The sequence below is a fragment of the Notamacropus eugenii genome, chromosome 3 (genome assembly GCF_028372415.1).
Source record: "Notamacropus eugenii isolate mMacEug1 chromosome 3, mMacEug1.pri_v2, whole genome shotgun sequence".
In the NCBI taxonomy this organism is placed as follows: Eukaryota; Metazoa; Chordata; class Mammalia; order Diprotodontia; family Macropodidae; genus Notamacropus; species Notamacropus eugenii.
Window position 1 is genome coordinate 179864582 of NC_092874.1, and position 18048 is coordinate 179882629.

Genomic DNA, 18048 nt, shown 5'->3' on the forward strand with positions numbered 1-18048 from the left:
TCCTTATCTATACAATAAAACGATTGGATTACGTGCTTTTAGAGGATTCCTTCCTGCTTTATGATCTTAGATGTGACCCCATTTGACCCCAGATCTTTTTGACTCTAAGGATAGTCCCCCTAGCCACCATTCCATTCTGGCTCTCACTGACTCAGAAAGGCATATCATCTTTATAAGACTGGACAACTAAAGAGAATAGTGGTAAGCAACATTTTGACCATAGTAGTTGTTGAACAAATATTTGTTGAATTGAATAGCTAAAACTCATAAAAAAAGAATTTGAAGTATACACAAAAATAACAAAAACTTTTTTAACTGGCACAAAGCCGTACGAAAGTTTAGACTTTTGATTCTTAAGAAATGTAATGAGAATATGAACTAAATAAGCTTATGACGTGGTGCTACAAGTCCCTAAAAGTAGGCGGTTTTTATAACTGTAAAATGATGGAACTCCTAAATTCCTTCTAGCACTAAACCTTATGATCACAACCCGTTCTTTTGGGTTTTATCATCACTTTTGCCTAGTTTTCATCTGACTCACAAAAAATGGCAACACAGTCACTTGACTCAGCTACCAACTGGTGAGTGTAGCTCAAAGGTTACACTTTTTTTTATCCCTCCCTCTCTCCCTGCCCCCATTGTCCATCCATCAGTCAATCAACAAGCATTTATGATTACATTCCAGGAACTAGGAGCTGGGGATACAAATATAAAGAATGCAGCCCTCCCTACTCACAAGGACCTTACTTTCTAATGATGTAAAGAACCAATAAATGCATACAGCGTGAATATCAGCTTGGGACATTTAACATAGAAAGGGGCCACCGTGTCAAGTGCTGAAAGAGAAAGCTTCCAAGAGAAGTCTAATAGCATAATCCGTTCTAACTGCTATTTAAAAAAAAAAAAGATTAAACCTACTATTTCATTGGCATGGAGTAGTCTTGATGAAATTCTCTCTATCAATGGACCTGATCTACAACTTATGAATTCAGAGAATAACCTGGGGACTCTAACGGTAAAGTGAGTCATTCTCAGTCGAACAGTCAGTGTATGCCAGCAATGGGACTTGAATCCAGATCTTCCTGGCTCTGAGGCCAGTTTTTTATTCACTTCACACAACTACTTCTTATTCTCCAATTATGTAGATTAAATGTGGATAATAAAGTCAGTACTTCAGTGTATGTTTTATGGAAATGAATATGAAGGAAACCACCAACTCTCTTTACATCTTTACAAATTCAAACAGTTCACTCCTAGACCAAAATTTCTTAACTCTTTTGCTGTGGCATAGACTCTTTCAATAAGCTGATTAAGCATAGACCCCATCTTACAAAGATGTTTTTAAGTAATGGCAGGAATTGCTAATTTTCAGTTTTTAAAATAATTTTTTTTAGTTTTTTTAGTTCATAAAAATAAAGGTTCATTTTTTCCTACCCTGATACCTGTCTGCAGACATAATGTATGTGTATGTGTGGGAGTGAGGAAGGGAGTGCGGGGGAGGGGGAATTCTGTGGACCTCAGATTAAGAACCAGATCAATAAAGACTATTCTTTCTTGGCAGTTTCAGATATTAGTGACTGTTGGTTCTTTTTCTTTTCTTCCATCTTCTATTACTAATATTGACCACTTTTGAAACTGATTTCACTCTTCTACATCTCTTAGGCTAATATAACAGACAGGATGAAATCAAAGTCAAACAGATACATAGCATTCTCCCCAGCAAGTCGATGCACTGTCTCTTAGTGCTTTTTGCCCCATCTTATTTTTCCTATCCAGACCATGATTTGCCACAAAAGAAGTATATCTTTGCCCCTGATTGACCCTCAATGGATGATAAATAGTATTAAAAGATTTGGCCCAATGAAAACAATTATAAAAGTACATTCAAAACCAGATAATTTAGGACAAAAGGCTTAATGGAAATTGTTATTCAGCTTTCCAGAAGATGACAATGGAAAACTGCTGATATTTGCTAAATTTTTCAAGACAATTATTCCATTTTGGGGTTTTGCTTTTCTTTATGTGCTTCTTAGAATTTGACAATGACCTTATAAAAATAGAGTCTAAAGTCACTGGATAGAGATTTGTACAGAGGGTAATTCTAACAGTTCTTACATTTTCAGAATTGGCAAATTTTGTTTCACTTTTTATTTACATCTTTTATTTTTGCGTCACCTTCATTTCCGAATATCTCTTCAACCTAGAGAGCCATTCCTATAGCAGAAAATAGGAGAGAATAAAAGCAGTGCAGCAAAACTGACCAACATACCAACACATTCAACTTTACACAAGGGTGGGTTTGAAACTTCGCTTTTAACTCTGATACTTTAGGTAAGAGCACTTTTTATTTATTTTTTATTTATTTTTTTTATTTAACTTTTAACATTTATTTTCACAACATTTTGGGTTACAAATTTTCTCCCCTTTTATCCCCTCCCCCCCCAGACCCAAGCATTCTAATTGCCCCTGTGATCCATCTGCTCTCTCTTCTATCATCCCTCTCTGCCCTTGTCTCCGTCTTCTCTTTTGTCCTGTAGGGCCCGATAGCTTTCTTGACCCCTTAACCTGTATTTCTTATTTCCTAGTGGTAAGAACATTACAGTTGATCCTAACACTTTGAGTTCCAACTTCTTTACCTCCCTCCCTCTCCACCCCTTCCCTTTGGAAAGCAAACAATTCAATATAGGCCAAATCTATGTAGTTTTGCAAATGATTTCCATAATAGTTGTGTTGTATAGGACTAACTATATTTCCCTCCATCCTATCCTGTCCCCCATTACTTCTATTCTCTTATGATCCTTTCCCTCCCCATGAGTGTCGAGCTCGGATTGCATTCTCCTCCCCATTCCCTCCCCTCTATCATCCCCCCCACCCTGCTTGTGCCCTTGTCCCCCACTCTCCTGTATTGTGAGATAGGTTTTCCTATCAAAATGAGTGTGCATTTTATTCTTTCCTTTAGTGGAATGTGATGAGAGTAGACCTCATGTTTTTCTCTCGCCTCCCCTCTTTATCCCTCCACTAATGAGTCTTTTGCTTGCCTCTTTTATGAGAGATAATTTGCCCCATTCAATTTCTCCCTTTCTCCTCCCAATATTTCTCTCTCACTGCTTGATTTCATTTTTTTTTTTAAGATATGATCCCATCCTCTTCAATTCTCTCTGTGCACTCTGTCTCTATGTATGTGTGCGTGTGTGCATGTGTGTGTGTGTACTCCCACCCAGAACCCAGATACTGAAATGTGTCAAGAGTTACAAATATTGTCTTTCCATGTAGGAATGTAAACAGTTCAACTTTAGTAAGTCCCTTATGACTTCTCTTTGCTGTTCACCTTTTCATGGTTCTCTTCATTCTTGTGTTTGAAAGTCAAATTTTCTTTTCAGCTCTGGTCTTTTCATCAAGAAAATTTGAAAATCCTCTATTTCATTGAAAGACCATTTTTTCTCCTGAAGTATTATACTCAGTTTTGCTGGGTAGGTGATTCTTGGTTTTAGTCCTAGTTCCTTTGACTTCTGGAATATCCTATTCCATGCCCTTGGATCCCTTAATGTAGAGGCTGCTAGATCTTGTGTTATCCTGATTGTATTTCCACAATACTTGAATTGTTTCTTTCTAGCTGCTTGCAATATTTTCTCTTTCACCTGGGAGTTCTGGAATTTGGCCACAATGTTCCTAGGAGTTTCACTTTTTGGATCTCTTTCATGCGGTGTTCTGTGGATTCCTTGAATATTTATTTTGCCCTCTGGTTCTAGAATCTCAGGGCAGTTTTCCTTGATTATTTCATGGAAGATGATGTCTAGGCTCTTCTTTTGATCATGGTTTTCAGGTAGTCCCAGAATTTTTACATTGTCTCTCCTGAATCTATTTTCCAGGTCAGTTCTTTTTCCAATAAGATATTTCACATTATCTTCCATTTTTCAATCGTCTCGCTATGTTCTGTGATATCTGTCTTTCTCACAAAGTCCTTAGCATCCATCTGTGCCATTCTAGTTTTGAAAGAACTATTTTCTTCAGTGAGCTTTTGAATCTCCTTTTCCATTTGGCTAATTCTGCTTTTGAAAGCATTCTTCTCCTCATTGGCCTTTTGAACCTCTTTTGCCAATTGAGTTAGGCTAGTTTTCAAGGTGTTAATTTCTTCAACATTTTTTTGGGTCTCCTTTAGCAGGGAGCTGATCTGCTTTTCATGCTTCTCTTTCATCCCTCTCATTTCTCTTCCCAGTTTTTCCTCCACCTCTCTAACTTGATTTTCAAAATTCTTTTTGAGCTCTTCCATGGCCTGAGCCCATTGGGTGGGCTGGGACACAGAAGCCTTGATTTCTGTGACTTTGCCTGATGGTAAGCATTGTTCTTCCTCATCAGAAAGGAAGGGAGGAAATGTCTGTTCTCCAAGAAAGTAGCCTTCAATAGTTTTATTTCTTTTCCCTTTTCTGGGCATTCTCCCCAGCCAGTGACTTGACCTCTGAATATTCTCCTCACACCCACCTCACCTCCTGGTCCTCCCAGCCAGCGTTTGGGGACTGAGATTCAAATGCTGCTTCCTGCCTTAGGGCTTTTGGCGGGGGCAGGGCTGCTATTCAGTGTGAGAATTAAGTTCAGGTGGTCAGGTCGGGGCAGGGCCGCCTCTCAGGCTCAGTTCCCTCAAGGGGTTTATGCACAGACCTTCCACAATGGATCCAGGCTCCCGCCCACTTGGGGAGCCCCTGTCTGCAGCCACCTCTCAGCTTCTACCTCCCGGGGGGGCCCGAATCATGGGGGCACCCCACTCCCCTCTCGACCTGCCAAAGAGACTCTCTCACTGACCCCCGTCACCTGTGGGCGGAGGAACTTGTGGGGCCGCTGGAGATCCCATCCCTGAAGCCTGCTCGAGTCTGTTTCTCTTGGTGCCAAGGCCGCAACAGGTCTGGCCTGGGCTGGGCTCCGCGTCTGCAGTGCGACGGACCTTTTGCGAGAGGTTTGCAGGTCCCTCTGTGGGTGGAGGGACTCGCGTGGCCGCTGGAGATCCCGTCCCCGAAGCCCGCTTGGATCTTTTCCTCTTGGTGCCGCGGCCGCTGCAGGGCTGCCCTCTGCTCCCAGACCCGGCGCCCAGTCTGCAGAGTGAAGGACCCCCCGTGAGAGGTGTGCAGGTCTCTCCGGAACAGAAATCTCCCTCGCTCCAATATTCCGTGGCCTCTGGGTGCAGAATTCACCGTGAGTTGCTCCCCTGTAGCCGATCTGTGGGTTGTGGGTTCGGAGCTATGTGTATGTGCGTCTTTCTACTCCACCATCTTGGCTCCGCCCCCCCAAGAGCACTTTTTAATTAAACCAAATGATGAGTATGAAGTATGAACAGGGCCTGTATATCTCCTTGAACCAATCAAAGCCATTTTGTAAGGGACAGGTCAGTCCTAAACAAACTATACATAGCTAGGTCTAGATTAGCTCAAATAATGAATCTCTTTTAATGGTCACATGCATTCAAATATGAATTTGTGCTATTAGAATTTATAATTATGTGAAATATGTGAAGTTATAATTATGTAATTCATAATTATTTAAAATTGGTTTCAACCATATAGAAATACATATTATGAATTTGAATAATTCCACTATTTCAGGGGATCCATTGATCTCATTAATTAAGGCCTAACCATAAAAGGAAAAGGCCATTCTCTGAATCAAAGTGAGAGATTCAAGATGCTGGAGCAAGCATGGAGTTTCCAGTATACTCTTTTGAAGCAAAGGGAAGACTGAGTTACAGGATAGAAGGAAGATATTTCAGAGAATCATTTCCTTCATAGGCGTTTTAGAGTAAAGGAACTAAATTGAGAAAGGTTCCAAGAAAATGTTGGCTCTTTACTCAACTTCCCCTCCAGAAGCCTGTGTAAACACTATAATATAATTGGCTAGTTAATTACTGAATTATTTCTAGTAAACTGAATTTTGCCTCAGCCAGAAGCTAATGAAAAAGAGAGAGAGTAGGGGAGAGAGAGAGAGAGAGAGAGAGAGAAATCTAAGGGTAGGCACAGAGTCATATCTTTACCTAGGTGGTAGGAATTTTCCTAACTGGGAGCTCAGAGCTATAGTTCAGTTACTTTTCCTTTTAATCAGTCAGTCAAGAAACATTTATTAAGTGCTTTGCACATGCCAGACAGTGTGTTAAGTATTAATAATACAAATACCAGCCCTCAAGGAGCTCATATTCTAAAGAGGATAACAGCACATGTAAAGAAGCTAAAAGAAAAAGGGAGAGAATGTATCATATCATTTCCAGCTAAAGCATAGATTTCTATTTCTCCAAACTCATGCTACAGTATTCATTTCATGGACTTGTAATCATTGAGGATGATTAAAGTGTTCATTATTAATGTCATTATGGGAACATATTCATTTGAGGTTATCTCTATGTGAAGTTATTTTTGAGTGACACAGAATACGGTAACCTAAAGATAGAATCTTTGACCTAAAGTCTTATTATTGCTAAACATTATGCTAGATATATAAATGTAGGGTTACACTGTCAACCACAAATACATAGTAAAGGCAATAATGTGGCTAGGAAGGAAGAAGACAACAGCCTTGCCCCCTTGGTTTAATATTTATTCCTATGTCTTTCACCCTTCCATTCATTTTCATGGAAGTAAGAAATAATTTTTGGGTAGAAAAACTGGGGATCCCTGGAACTAGAAAGCCTGTGACAGTTTGCTGGAATAGTAGCTTCTTAATTAGAGGAAGGAAAGAGAACAAAAATTTATTAAATGCTTACTCTGTGTTAGGCACTGTGCTAGGAGCTTTAGAAATATTTTCTCTTTTGATCTTCAACTCTAGAGGTAGGTACTATTATTATTTCCCTTTTATAGTTGAGGCAGCCAAGGCAGACAGTACTAGTTTTTTACAAAGGAATATTTATTTCTAATACGTAGCAAGGACAAATGTAGAAACATCTTTCCAAAAACTTGAAGGAGGATATCATTCCTTCTATACCACACTGTGTGAATGAGTCACATATTCTGACTCAGAGGTAAATGCTGGAAAATCTCACACGAGTGCTTTTAGGCCATTTTAAAGATGCAGATAGTTCTGGCTGCAAAGCTATCTCAGCCTTGCAGTAGACCAACATAGAACATCCTCAGATAGCCAGGATATTCAGAACATCTGCAAATCCAGGATCAGAGAGTTGTTTCCTAGGGTTTTCCATATGGATGACACCATTTTAAGTGGTTTTGTCATATGCCAGACCCCCCAAAACAGGAGGTATATAGCTATTCTTGCTTTTAGTAAGTAAATGTGAGACTACCTATTGTGTTATCTTTGGGTTAGGGAATAAAGACAAAAACTCATATTCCTTACTTGAACTTAACATTACACATGCTGCTCAAAGAAGGTTCATTCATTTGTTCATTTGTTGTTTGTCTTTCATTCTTGAAGAGGAGCATGATATCAGGAAGGTGATGCCATGACTTGCAAGTGAATTGAATTTAAGTGAGACAGGGTTGGGTGATGTCACCAGCCTCACTTTCTCCTCCAAGTCATCTGGCTTCAGTGGCAAGACATAGATTAGGACGACTGGAGGTAGTCCCAGGTGCAGTGGGAGACCTTGGCCTTTTTAAGCTAAAGTCTTTCCCAAGTCTCAGTTTGACTGAGGCAATGGCCATTCAGTGATTAAGGCTAAGCAAGAAATGAAGCCTCTTTTACCTAGCTAAAAAAAATCGATCTGGGAAGGGGAGACCTTAAGGGTTTCTGGCCAAACACAGAAACAATTAATATTTACACTCACTCTAGCCATCAGAGCCCAAACAATGACCAAGTGAGGCTTGGACTGGGACCTAATTTTGAACAATCAATGACAGCCAGGGTGATTTGGGCTTAAGGCATGTTCCTTAAAAAAAGATATCTAACCCATAAACCCCAAAATATCTCATGAGTTAAAATGATCAAAATTTATATTCCTTTTGGCAGAGGAACTGAAAGTAAGGGTATGATTCCCTATGTGGACAGAGAGAGAGGAAGGAAGGAAGAAAGAAAGGAAGGAAGGAAGGAAGGAAGGAAGGAAGGAAGGAAGGAAGGAAGAAAGAAAGAAAGGAGCTGCATTGCCCAATTATAATTGGACAATTGGTCCCCAGTGTGACAGCTACTACTACTCACAGATTCTTGTTCATTCTTGAAGAGGACCATGATATCAGGAAGGTGATGCCATGACTCGCAAGTGAATTGGATTCAAGTGAGGGAGGTCTGTTCAAAGTCACCAACCTCATTCTCTCCCTTGGAGCCCTCGGGGTCCAGTGGCAAAATATAGATCAAAACAATTGGAGATGGTCCCCTACACAGGAGGCTATTCTTTTTGTGTCTGTACAGTTGTGCAGCTTTTGCTACCACAAAATCTTATTCAAATAGGACAACCCCACCTCTAAAGTCCACAACCCATCACATGCAATATGGTCCTTCCTCCCCTGCCCCTGCTCTCCCCACCAACTATCAGTAAGTCTGTAGCTATATGTCATTCTGTCTGGATATCAGTGCATCCCACAAACATCTGCTTGACTATCTGCTGCTCACCACAGCCTGATGAAAAATATTCAACTATCAGAAGCAATTGTTCTCCTGAATCAGTTAAAAATGAGTAAAGAGAGAAAACAGAATCACAAGAAAGTTGAGGGTGGAGGTGGGAACAGAGACAGAGACAGTGAGACAGAGAGAGAATAAGCTTTTATTTTCCAAAAACAGTATAGAAAAGATTTAAGCTGTACCTTTCATTTTATTTTTTAGAAAAAAATTCATTTGATGCAACTTGCTTATTATCTGAATGGAAAGTGAGAAAGAAGAGACAAAGAGACATGTGACCTAAAATGGAAACTCACAAAGGCAAGACATTTGCTAACAATGATGCAGAAGGGTTGGCATGTTACAATTCAAGAGGGAAGGGAAGGAAACTTATGCTGTATCTGGTTAAATATAAGCTGAAGGAAGGACAAAAGGAAGAGGAGGAAAAAAGTGGAAATATAAAATAGTTGAAGTTAGTATAGAAATTATAACTGAAACAACAGTCTCAAAGTTGTCCAGATTTATCCTTCCATCAAGCAGATAATTGAAGCAAGACCAATATTGAAAGAGCAGAATTACATACCCCCGAAGCTCAATTGTTTTCTCTTCATGCCACAGGCAGTTAGACTACATCTAACTCTACTTAATATTGATTGTGTTCTGCTAGCTTCCTAAATCTCTCCCTGCTTTGTCTGGTCTTCAGCTTTCATACCCAGCACACAGTTGGTGCTTAATAAATACTTGTTGGTTGATCAATACATCTTCTTTCAAATTCCCCTCATACTTAGTGAATAATTTGCACCTTAGCATGAGATCATAAGATCAAAGATTTAGAGTAGGCAGTGACCTTCCCCTCTGAGGCCCAAAGTGATTAAGTGAATTGCTCACCATCAGGTAGGAAGTAAGCAGCAAACTGGGATTTGAACTCATCTTCAGGTTACAAAGCTTTCCATTAGAACATACTGCTTCATTTACCAGTTTATTACATAATCCTCCTTGAAGACCTAGTGTGATGTCTCATCATGGTGTAGTGTAACTGTGAGATTATTATTAGAGTTACGCTAGCAGAACACTAGTTCTGGCTGGTCCTATCATTCTGCAGAAACTTTTAGGTAGAGTACTAATAACAATCCAAATCTGACCTCTGAGGAGAGCCTAAGTAGGGAGATGCTTATCATCGATAGATTGGTTCCTTGGTAGTACATTTTTTTGTCATGGCAATCATAAAACAAAGAAATAGACAAAGTAGCCCTCGGTCCTCTTGGGCTCCTTTGCACTTCTGTAGTGATGGTGGCAAGGTGGTTGAAAGGAAAACAAAACTTTTTAAGACTCACAAAGTTTTTAGACCATCTATACATTGAGGAGCTAGGTGAAGCAGTGGTTAGAGTACTGAGCCTGAAGTTAGGAAAATTTCTCTTCCTGAGTTCAAAGCTGTCTTCATACACTTACCAGCTATGTGACCCTGGGCAAGCCTTTGCCTCAGTTCACCATCTGTAAAATGAACTGGAGAAGGACATGAAAAACCACTCCAGTATCTTCGCCAAAAAACAAAACAAACAACTCAAATGATGCAATGGAGAATTAGAAATAACTGGACAATTACATAAATTTTCACCTGGCTCTTAGTCCTCTGAATGTGAAAACTCTGCTCAGTACCAGAATAACTGAATTGCATTATTCTTCACATGCTCACGATAAACAAATTGAGATGAAGAAAGGAAATTAAATGGATCAAAGGCATACCAGTTTTCTATGGAGAGGCAAATAAAGGAAATGGTGGAGTTGGCTTTATCATGTTCAAAGGTAAAGAAAACTAGTATTTTATTATTTTTTAAAATTTATTTATTTAACTTTTAACATTCATTTTCACAAAATTTTGGGTTACAAATTTTCTCCCCATTTGTCCCCTCCCCCCACTCCAAAACACCCAGCATTCTAATTGCCCCTATCACCAATCTGCCCTCTCTTCTATCATCCCTCCCTTTCCTTGTCCCCATCTTCTCTTTTGTCCTGTAGGGCCAGATAACTTTCTATACCCCATTACCTGTATTTCTTATTTCCTAGTAGCAAGAATGGTACTCGACAGTTGTTCCTAAAACTTAGAGTTCCAACTTCTCCCCATCCCTCCCTCCCCACCCATTCCCTTTGGGAAGGCAAGCAATTCAATATAGGCCATATCTGCGTAGTTTTGCAAATGACTTCCATAATAGTCGTGTTGTGTAAGACTAACTATATTTCCCTCCATCCTATCCTGCCCCCCCATTGCTTCTATTCTCTCTTTTGATCCTGTCCCTCCCCAAGAGTGTGACTTCAAATTGCTGCCTCCTCCCATTACCCTCCCTTCCATCAACCTCCCCACCCTGCTTATCCCCTTCTCCCCCACTTTCCTGTATTGTAAGACAGGTTTTCATACCAAAATGAATGTGCATTTTATTCCTTCCTTTAGTCGAATGTGATGAGAGTAAACTTCATGTTTTTCTCTCACCTCCCCTCTTTTTCCCCCTACTAAAAAGTCTTTTGCTTGCCTCTTTTATGAGAGATAATTTGCCCCATTCCATTTCTCCCTTTCTCCTCCCAATATATTTCTCTCTCACCCCTTAATTTCATTTTTTAAAGATATGATCTCATCTTATTCAATTCACTCTGTGCTCTCTGTCTCTCTCTGTGTGTGTGTGTGTGTGTGTGTGTGTGTGTGTGTGTGTGTGTGTGTAATCCCACCAACTACCCAGATACTGAAAAGTTTCAAGTTACAAATATTGTCTTTCCATGTAGGAATGTAAACAGTTCAACTTTAGTAAGTCCCTTATAACTTCTCTTTGCTGTTTACCTTTTCATGCTTCTCTTCATTCTTGTGTTTGAAAGTCAGATTTTCTTTTCAGCTCTGGTCTTTTCATCAAGAATGCTTGAAAGTCCCCAATTTCATTGAAAGACCATTTTTTCCCCTGAAGTATTATACTCAGTTTTGCTGGGTAGGTGATTCTTGGTTTTAGTCCTAATTCCTTTGACTTCTGGAATGTCCTATTCCATGCCCTTTGATCCCTTACTGTAGAAGCTGCTAGATCTTGTGTTATCCTGATTGTATTTCCACAATACTTGAATTGTTTCTTTCTAGCTGCTTGCAATATTTTCTCCTTGACCAGGGAACTCTGGAATTTGGCCACAATGTTCCTAGGAGTTTCTCTTTTTGGATCTCTTTCAGGTGGTGATCGGTGGATTCCTTGAATACTTATTTTGCCCTCTGGTTCTAGAATCTCAGGGCAGTTTTCCTTGATAATTTCATGAAAGATGATGTCTAGGCTCTTTTTTTGATCCTTACTTTCAGGTAGTCCCATAATTTTTAAATTGTCTCTCCTGGATCTATTTCCCAGGTCAGTTGTTTTTCCAATGAGATATTTCACATTATCTTCCATTTTTTCATTCTTTTGGTTTTGTTTTGTGATTTCTTGGTTTCTCATAAAGTCATTAATCTCCATCTGCTCCATTCTAATTTTGAAAGAAGTATTTTCTTCAGTGAGCTTTTGAACCTCCTTTTCCACTTGGCTAATTCTGCTTTTGAAAGCATTCTTCTCCTCATTGGCTTTTTGAACCTCTTTTGCCAATTGAGTTAGCCTATTTTTCAAGGTGTTATTTTCTTCAGCATTTTTCTGGGTCCCCTTTAGCAAGGTGTTGATCTGCTTTTCATGCTTTTCTTTCATCTCTCTCATTTCTCTTCCCAGTTTTTCCTCCACCTGTCCAACTTGATTTTCAATATCCTTTTTGAGCTCTTCCATGGCCTGAGCCCATTGAATATTTATTTTGGATGTTTGGGATACAGAAGCCTTGGCTTCTATGTCTTTCCCTGATGGTGAGCATTGTTCTTCCTCATCAGAAAGGATGGGAGGAGATATCTGTTCACCAAAAAAGTAGCCTTCTATGGTCTTATTTTTTTTCCCTTTTCTGGGCATTTTCCCAGCCAGTTACTTGACTTCTGAGTTTTTCCGTCCACACCCACCTTGCCTCCAGTTCCGCTCAACTAGTGCTTGGGGGCTGAGATTCAAATGCTGCTTCCCATCCTTAGGGCTTTGGTGGGGACAGGGCTGCTATTCAGTGTGAGATTATGTTCAGGTGCTCAGGTGGAGGCAGGGCCACCACATGGGGCTCAGTTCCCTCTGAGGGTTTATGTGGAGACCTTCAGCAATGGATCTGAGCTCCTGTCTGCTTTGGGAGCCCCTGTCCACTGTCACCTCTGCTGCTGCCTCCAGAGGGGGCCTGAGTTATGGAGACACCCCACTCACCTCTCAGCAAGCTGAAAAGACCCTCTCACTGACCTTTGGTACCTGTGGGTGGAGGGACCTGCGCTGCTGCTGGAGGGACCTGTGCTGCTGCTGGAGATTCTGTCCCTGAAGCCTGCTAGTATCTGCTCCTCTCAGTGCTGCAGCCAAGGCAGGGCTGAGCTCTGCTCTGGGTCTTGTGCACGATGGACCTTTCATGTCAGTTTTTCAGGTCTCTCTGGAACAGAAATCTCCTCCACTCCGTTGTTCTGTGGCTTCTGCTGCTCCAGAATTTGTTGGGAGTTCTTCTTTACAGGTATTTTATGGGCTGTGGGTTCAGAGCTAGCATATGTGTATCTTTCTACTCCACCATCTTGGCTCCTCCAAGATAAAGCTTTTTCAATGGAAGAGAAGAGAGGCGAGGTGAGAGGGAAAAAGTGAACCTTACTCTCATCACATTTGGCTTAAGGAGGGAATAACATGCACACTCGATTTGCTATGAAACTCTATCTTACACTACAGGAAAGTAGGGGAGAAGGGGATAAGCGGGGGCTGGGGAGATGATAGAAGGGAGAGCAAATGGGAGGAGGATGTAATTAGAAGTAAATACGTTTGAGGAGGGATAGGGTCAAGAGAGAAAATTATAAATTGGGGGTAGGATAGGATGGAAGGAAACATAGTTAGTCTCTTGCAACATGACTTTTATGTAAGTCTTTGCATAACCACACATGTATAACATATATTGAATTGCTTGCCTTCTCAGTGGAGATGGGTGGGGAGGGAGGGAGGAAGGGAGAGAAGTTGGAACTCGAAGTTTTAAAATCAAGCATTAAAAATTGTTTTTACATGTGACTGAGAAATAAGATATAATGGGGTGTAAAAATCTGTCTTGCCTTCCAAGAAAACAGAGGGGATGGGGATAAGAGAAGGGAAGGGTACAATAGAAGAGAGGGCAGATTGGGGGGAAGGGGTAATGCTGTCTTGGGGTGGTCAGAGAGGAGAGATAGGAAGAAAATTTGGAACTCAAAATCTTGGGGAAATGAATGTTGAAAACTTAAAATAAATAAATTTTTAAAAAACCACAAAATTCAATGAATCTGAAGTGTTGCTAGCAGCACTTGCTTGTCTTGAATTGCACAACTTCACTGTAGTACAAAAAGGAGTCATAAATAGAACAAGTTTAAGAAGCCTTCGTATAGAGGGAGAAGACAAGATGGCCCAAGACAAAACTCTAGGGTACACCCATTGTTGGAGGGTATGATCCGGAAGAGGATATAGCAAAGGAGACAGAGAATTAGTGGTCAGGTAGGTAGGAGGAGAACCAAGAGAGTACTGTCCCCAAAACCTAGGAAGAAGACAATCAACTATATCAAAAGCTGTAGAAAGATCAAGAAGAATGCAGATTGAGAAAAGGCCTTGGATTTTGCAACTAAAAGATCATTGGTAACTTTTGGAAGGAATAGTTTCAAGTGAATGATAAGGTCAGAAGCCAGATTGTAAAAGGTTAAGAAAAGAGTGAAAAGAGATAAAGTTGGGGTACCTACCATAAATGGCCTTCTCAAGGAGTTTAGCTCCAAAGAGGAGAAGCAATATAGGATGAAAGGTAGTAGAAATGAAAGGGTCAAGTGAGAGTTTTTTTCAGGTTGGGGAGACATGGACATTTTTATAGACAGTAAAGAAGAAGCCAGCAAACTGGAAGAGATTGAAAATAAGTAATAGAATGGGACTGACAGGGGGGAAAAAATCTGTTCAAAGAGATGGGATGGAATGGAATTACTTGAACAGGTAGATGGTTTAGCCTTGGCAAGGAGTAAGGCCATCTCATTGTGAGACAGGGATGAAGGAGATAATGATGGAAGGCATTCAAGTTATATGAGATAAAAAATAAGGAAGAAGAGAGAGTTTGTAGCAAATAGTCTCAACTTTTTTCTGTAAAACATAAGACAAAGTTCTTAGCTGAGAGGATAGGTAAGGGAGGAGCCATGGGAGTTTTGAGGAGAGATGAAAAGGCTGGGAAAAACCACTGTGGAGGGCAGAAAATTGACTTGATGGGGAGATATAGTCGGATTACCCAGCAGCAGTGAGAGCCCAGTTGAGGTTGTACAACATAAATATATAGTGAACTAAGTCAGAAAGATTGTGTGATTTTTTCTATCTTCTTTTCTTTTTGAAGTACACATATGCAGGCATGAAGACAGTAAATGGTAGGAATGATACAAGACAGGTTTGGCATGATGCAAATAGTGAAGTGGGCTAGGGATTCAAGAGAGGAAGACAATGTAATGTTGAATTAGTTCACTAAGGAGTCAAAATGGACAAAAGAGGAGAAAGTGACAGACACAGGGAAGATGACCAGGGAGAACTAAGATCTCAACGGTTTGGGTGTCATGGTGTGGACAAAGAGGAGTATTTGATAAAGGAAGGCAGAGGGGCAGGTAAGAGGCCAATAAATTGTATTTAGGTAAGGAGATTTTGGAATTCCTGAACATGGAGATGGTACCTTTGGGGGTGATAGTAAGATCAAGAATGTCTTTGAGTGTGTCTGAGGTGGAATGGAGGAATAAGGCATGGGAAATGAGAAGGTTGAGGAACTGAGTATTTAGGGTGTTTAAGGCAAAGTCAATATACATGTTGAAGTATGAGGGCAGGAGTTAAGGATAAGAGAAAAATTATGAGCCATGTACTGAACTGAAAGATGTTATGGGAAAGGTAACAAAGGAACCATGGCAGCCAACCTGGAGGAACTTAAAATCTACTAGGTACAATAAGATGTGTGTGTGTGTGTGTGTGTGTGTGTGTGTGTGTGTGTGTGCTCACAAATACACAAATACATACACACTTCAATGAAATACAATAGATAAGTAAGAAAGTATAAACTTTCCAGCACATTGGAAACATTTAATGAATACTTGTTAATTGTCCATGTTGGAAGCATAGGGATGTGGATAACTTATCTAGATCAATGACCAGAAGTAATTGCTCTGTTCCTGGAATTCACTTATTCTCAAGATTAAGTCAATACAGAACAAATTGGTATTCTGCAATTGGAATTGTTTTCTTTAGATCTAGGAACATTTGTAAAGGATTATGTTGATCTGGTTTGCTCTGTATCTTCTCACTTTGTAGACTTAGAGAAAGATTTCTTAACCATTTTTGTGTCATGGACCCCCTTGGACATTTGGTGAAGCTTATCAATTTTTTTTCAGAAAAATGTTTTTAAATACATAAGATAGAATATATAGGATCAAAGGAAAATCAGTTCCTAAAATAGAATTGTCAACTAAGTCCATTATTCTAGGTTAAGGTTTATTTTCATCTTCTTGAGATGAAGATAAACAGTTAGTAAGTTAGAGAGCTAACCAATTTTTGCTATTAATGTCATTTCAAAGTATTATGTAAGGCTAGTCTTAAAAAGGGTTAAGATTGAGAAAGAAAAATTATGTTTTTGACCTGCTAAATATGTCTTCAAAGGAGCTGCTCATTTTCGCCAAATAGCCAAGTACTTAGTAAACCACAAGTTTTAGAACATGTCTAGCACATTATACAAAAATGGCAACTTGACAAAATAGGGAATCCAGTCCTGCAAAGTTTCTTCTCAAATGTTTCTGCACAACCATTTTCTTTCCACAAGTCAAGCTTTTCTGCAGCTGACAACTTCTACAGCAGAAGGGGAGGACGAGAAACAAAATTATATCATCATAGGTCAATCTGTTTGTATGCAAAAGTCGTTCTTTTTTTAATAATAAGGTTAACAATATAGAAAAATTGAGAAAGTTTCTGCCCTGTGCTAAGAGCATGCCTATGCTTTAACTTCTTATGATCTCTTTTATTACCTAGATAGTCTAGATTATTAAGGACAATGTTGGATCTGGGAAGTTGCAGTCAAACCTTTCAGCATCTTCCATTCTGATCCTACCCTCTCCTATTTTTATACTGCGCCCCATGGATAGTACGGATTCCTCTACTAACTCTCTATGTGTTAAAATTTCTCCCTATCTTCAATGCCCAACTCAAGAGTGAGTCCCTCTATGAAGTATTCTTTAATATTTCTTCCTCTACTCATTTGAAAAGGATCTATCCTCCAATTCCTCATAGCATTTTTCTTGGATCATTCCTTTAAGCTTATCGTATTCTACTTTGGATCATAGTTATTTGGGTACATGGTCTATTGTCCTACTAGATTGTAAGCATGCAGAAAGCAGGGATTGTGTTATTTCATCCTTTTAATACCAGTTTCTAGCACAGTGTTTTGCACACTAAGTATTTAGCAAACATTTCTTGAATTGAAACCAGATGTTTTTGTTACCATGTGTCAGTCTTGAGAATAAAATAATGGATCACCCTTTCTCCTAAAATGTGCTATTCCATTTTCCTTGTCTAAACATAACTTTAAGATTAAAGGCAGGTCATTATGTTAAAATGTGTGACAGAATTTACAAAAGGAGAAATGGAATTAATCATTAAAAAAATAAACAGAATATAGGAATGGTATGATAAGACTTTACTAGCTTCAAAAACTTAATGAGTTTTTTAAAATGCATTCAAGCAAGGAACTAAATCAGTCTCTTAAATATATTCAAAGCCTCAAAACAAAAGAAATTCACTATTCGTTTTGGAGGAAGGAGAAATGTTGTTTTTAATTGGATTTAATGATATTTTCTCCTTTTTTATGTTTTTTTAAGTTTTTGGATGAAGGAAAATGCTTTTAAAATTGAATTTGATATTTTCCCTCTTTGATGTTTCTTTTAAAATACATTATTTTAACAATGTATTATCAAGGAGTTTGATGTCAAAGGCATTATTTCTAGCATTATTTTAAAATTGCTACCTATTCATTATCCTAATAACTAATCAATGAACAATAGCTTTTAAAAAATTATAAAATGCTGATAATATCCTCTTTCAATGATTTTAGAAAAAAATACTAAACTTGGTGCCAGAAGAGTTGGACTTGAGGCCTGGTTCTGTCACTTATGAGCAATGTGACCATGCACAAATTGCTTAATCTTTCTGCTTCTTAATTTCTTCATCTCTAAAATGAGGTTAATGTCCCTTCACCTGCCTACTTCATAGAGTTATTGTGAAGAAAGGCCTTTGTAAACTGGGAAGTACCATATTTAAATGAGATAACATTACAAGTTTGAGATTGATGAAAGTTTGACACTTTTGCCAAAGTGAACTGAAATATTTAATCCATCTAATTTATTACAGGTCATTTATATAGCAGAATTTGTATGGCAGGGACTCAGAAATGCCAGTTTCTCTATTATTTAGAAGTCATCTC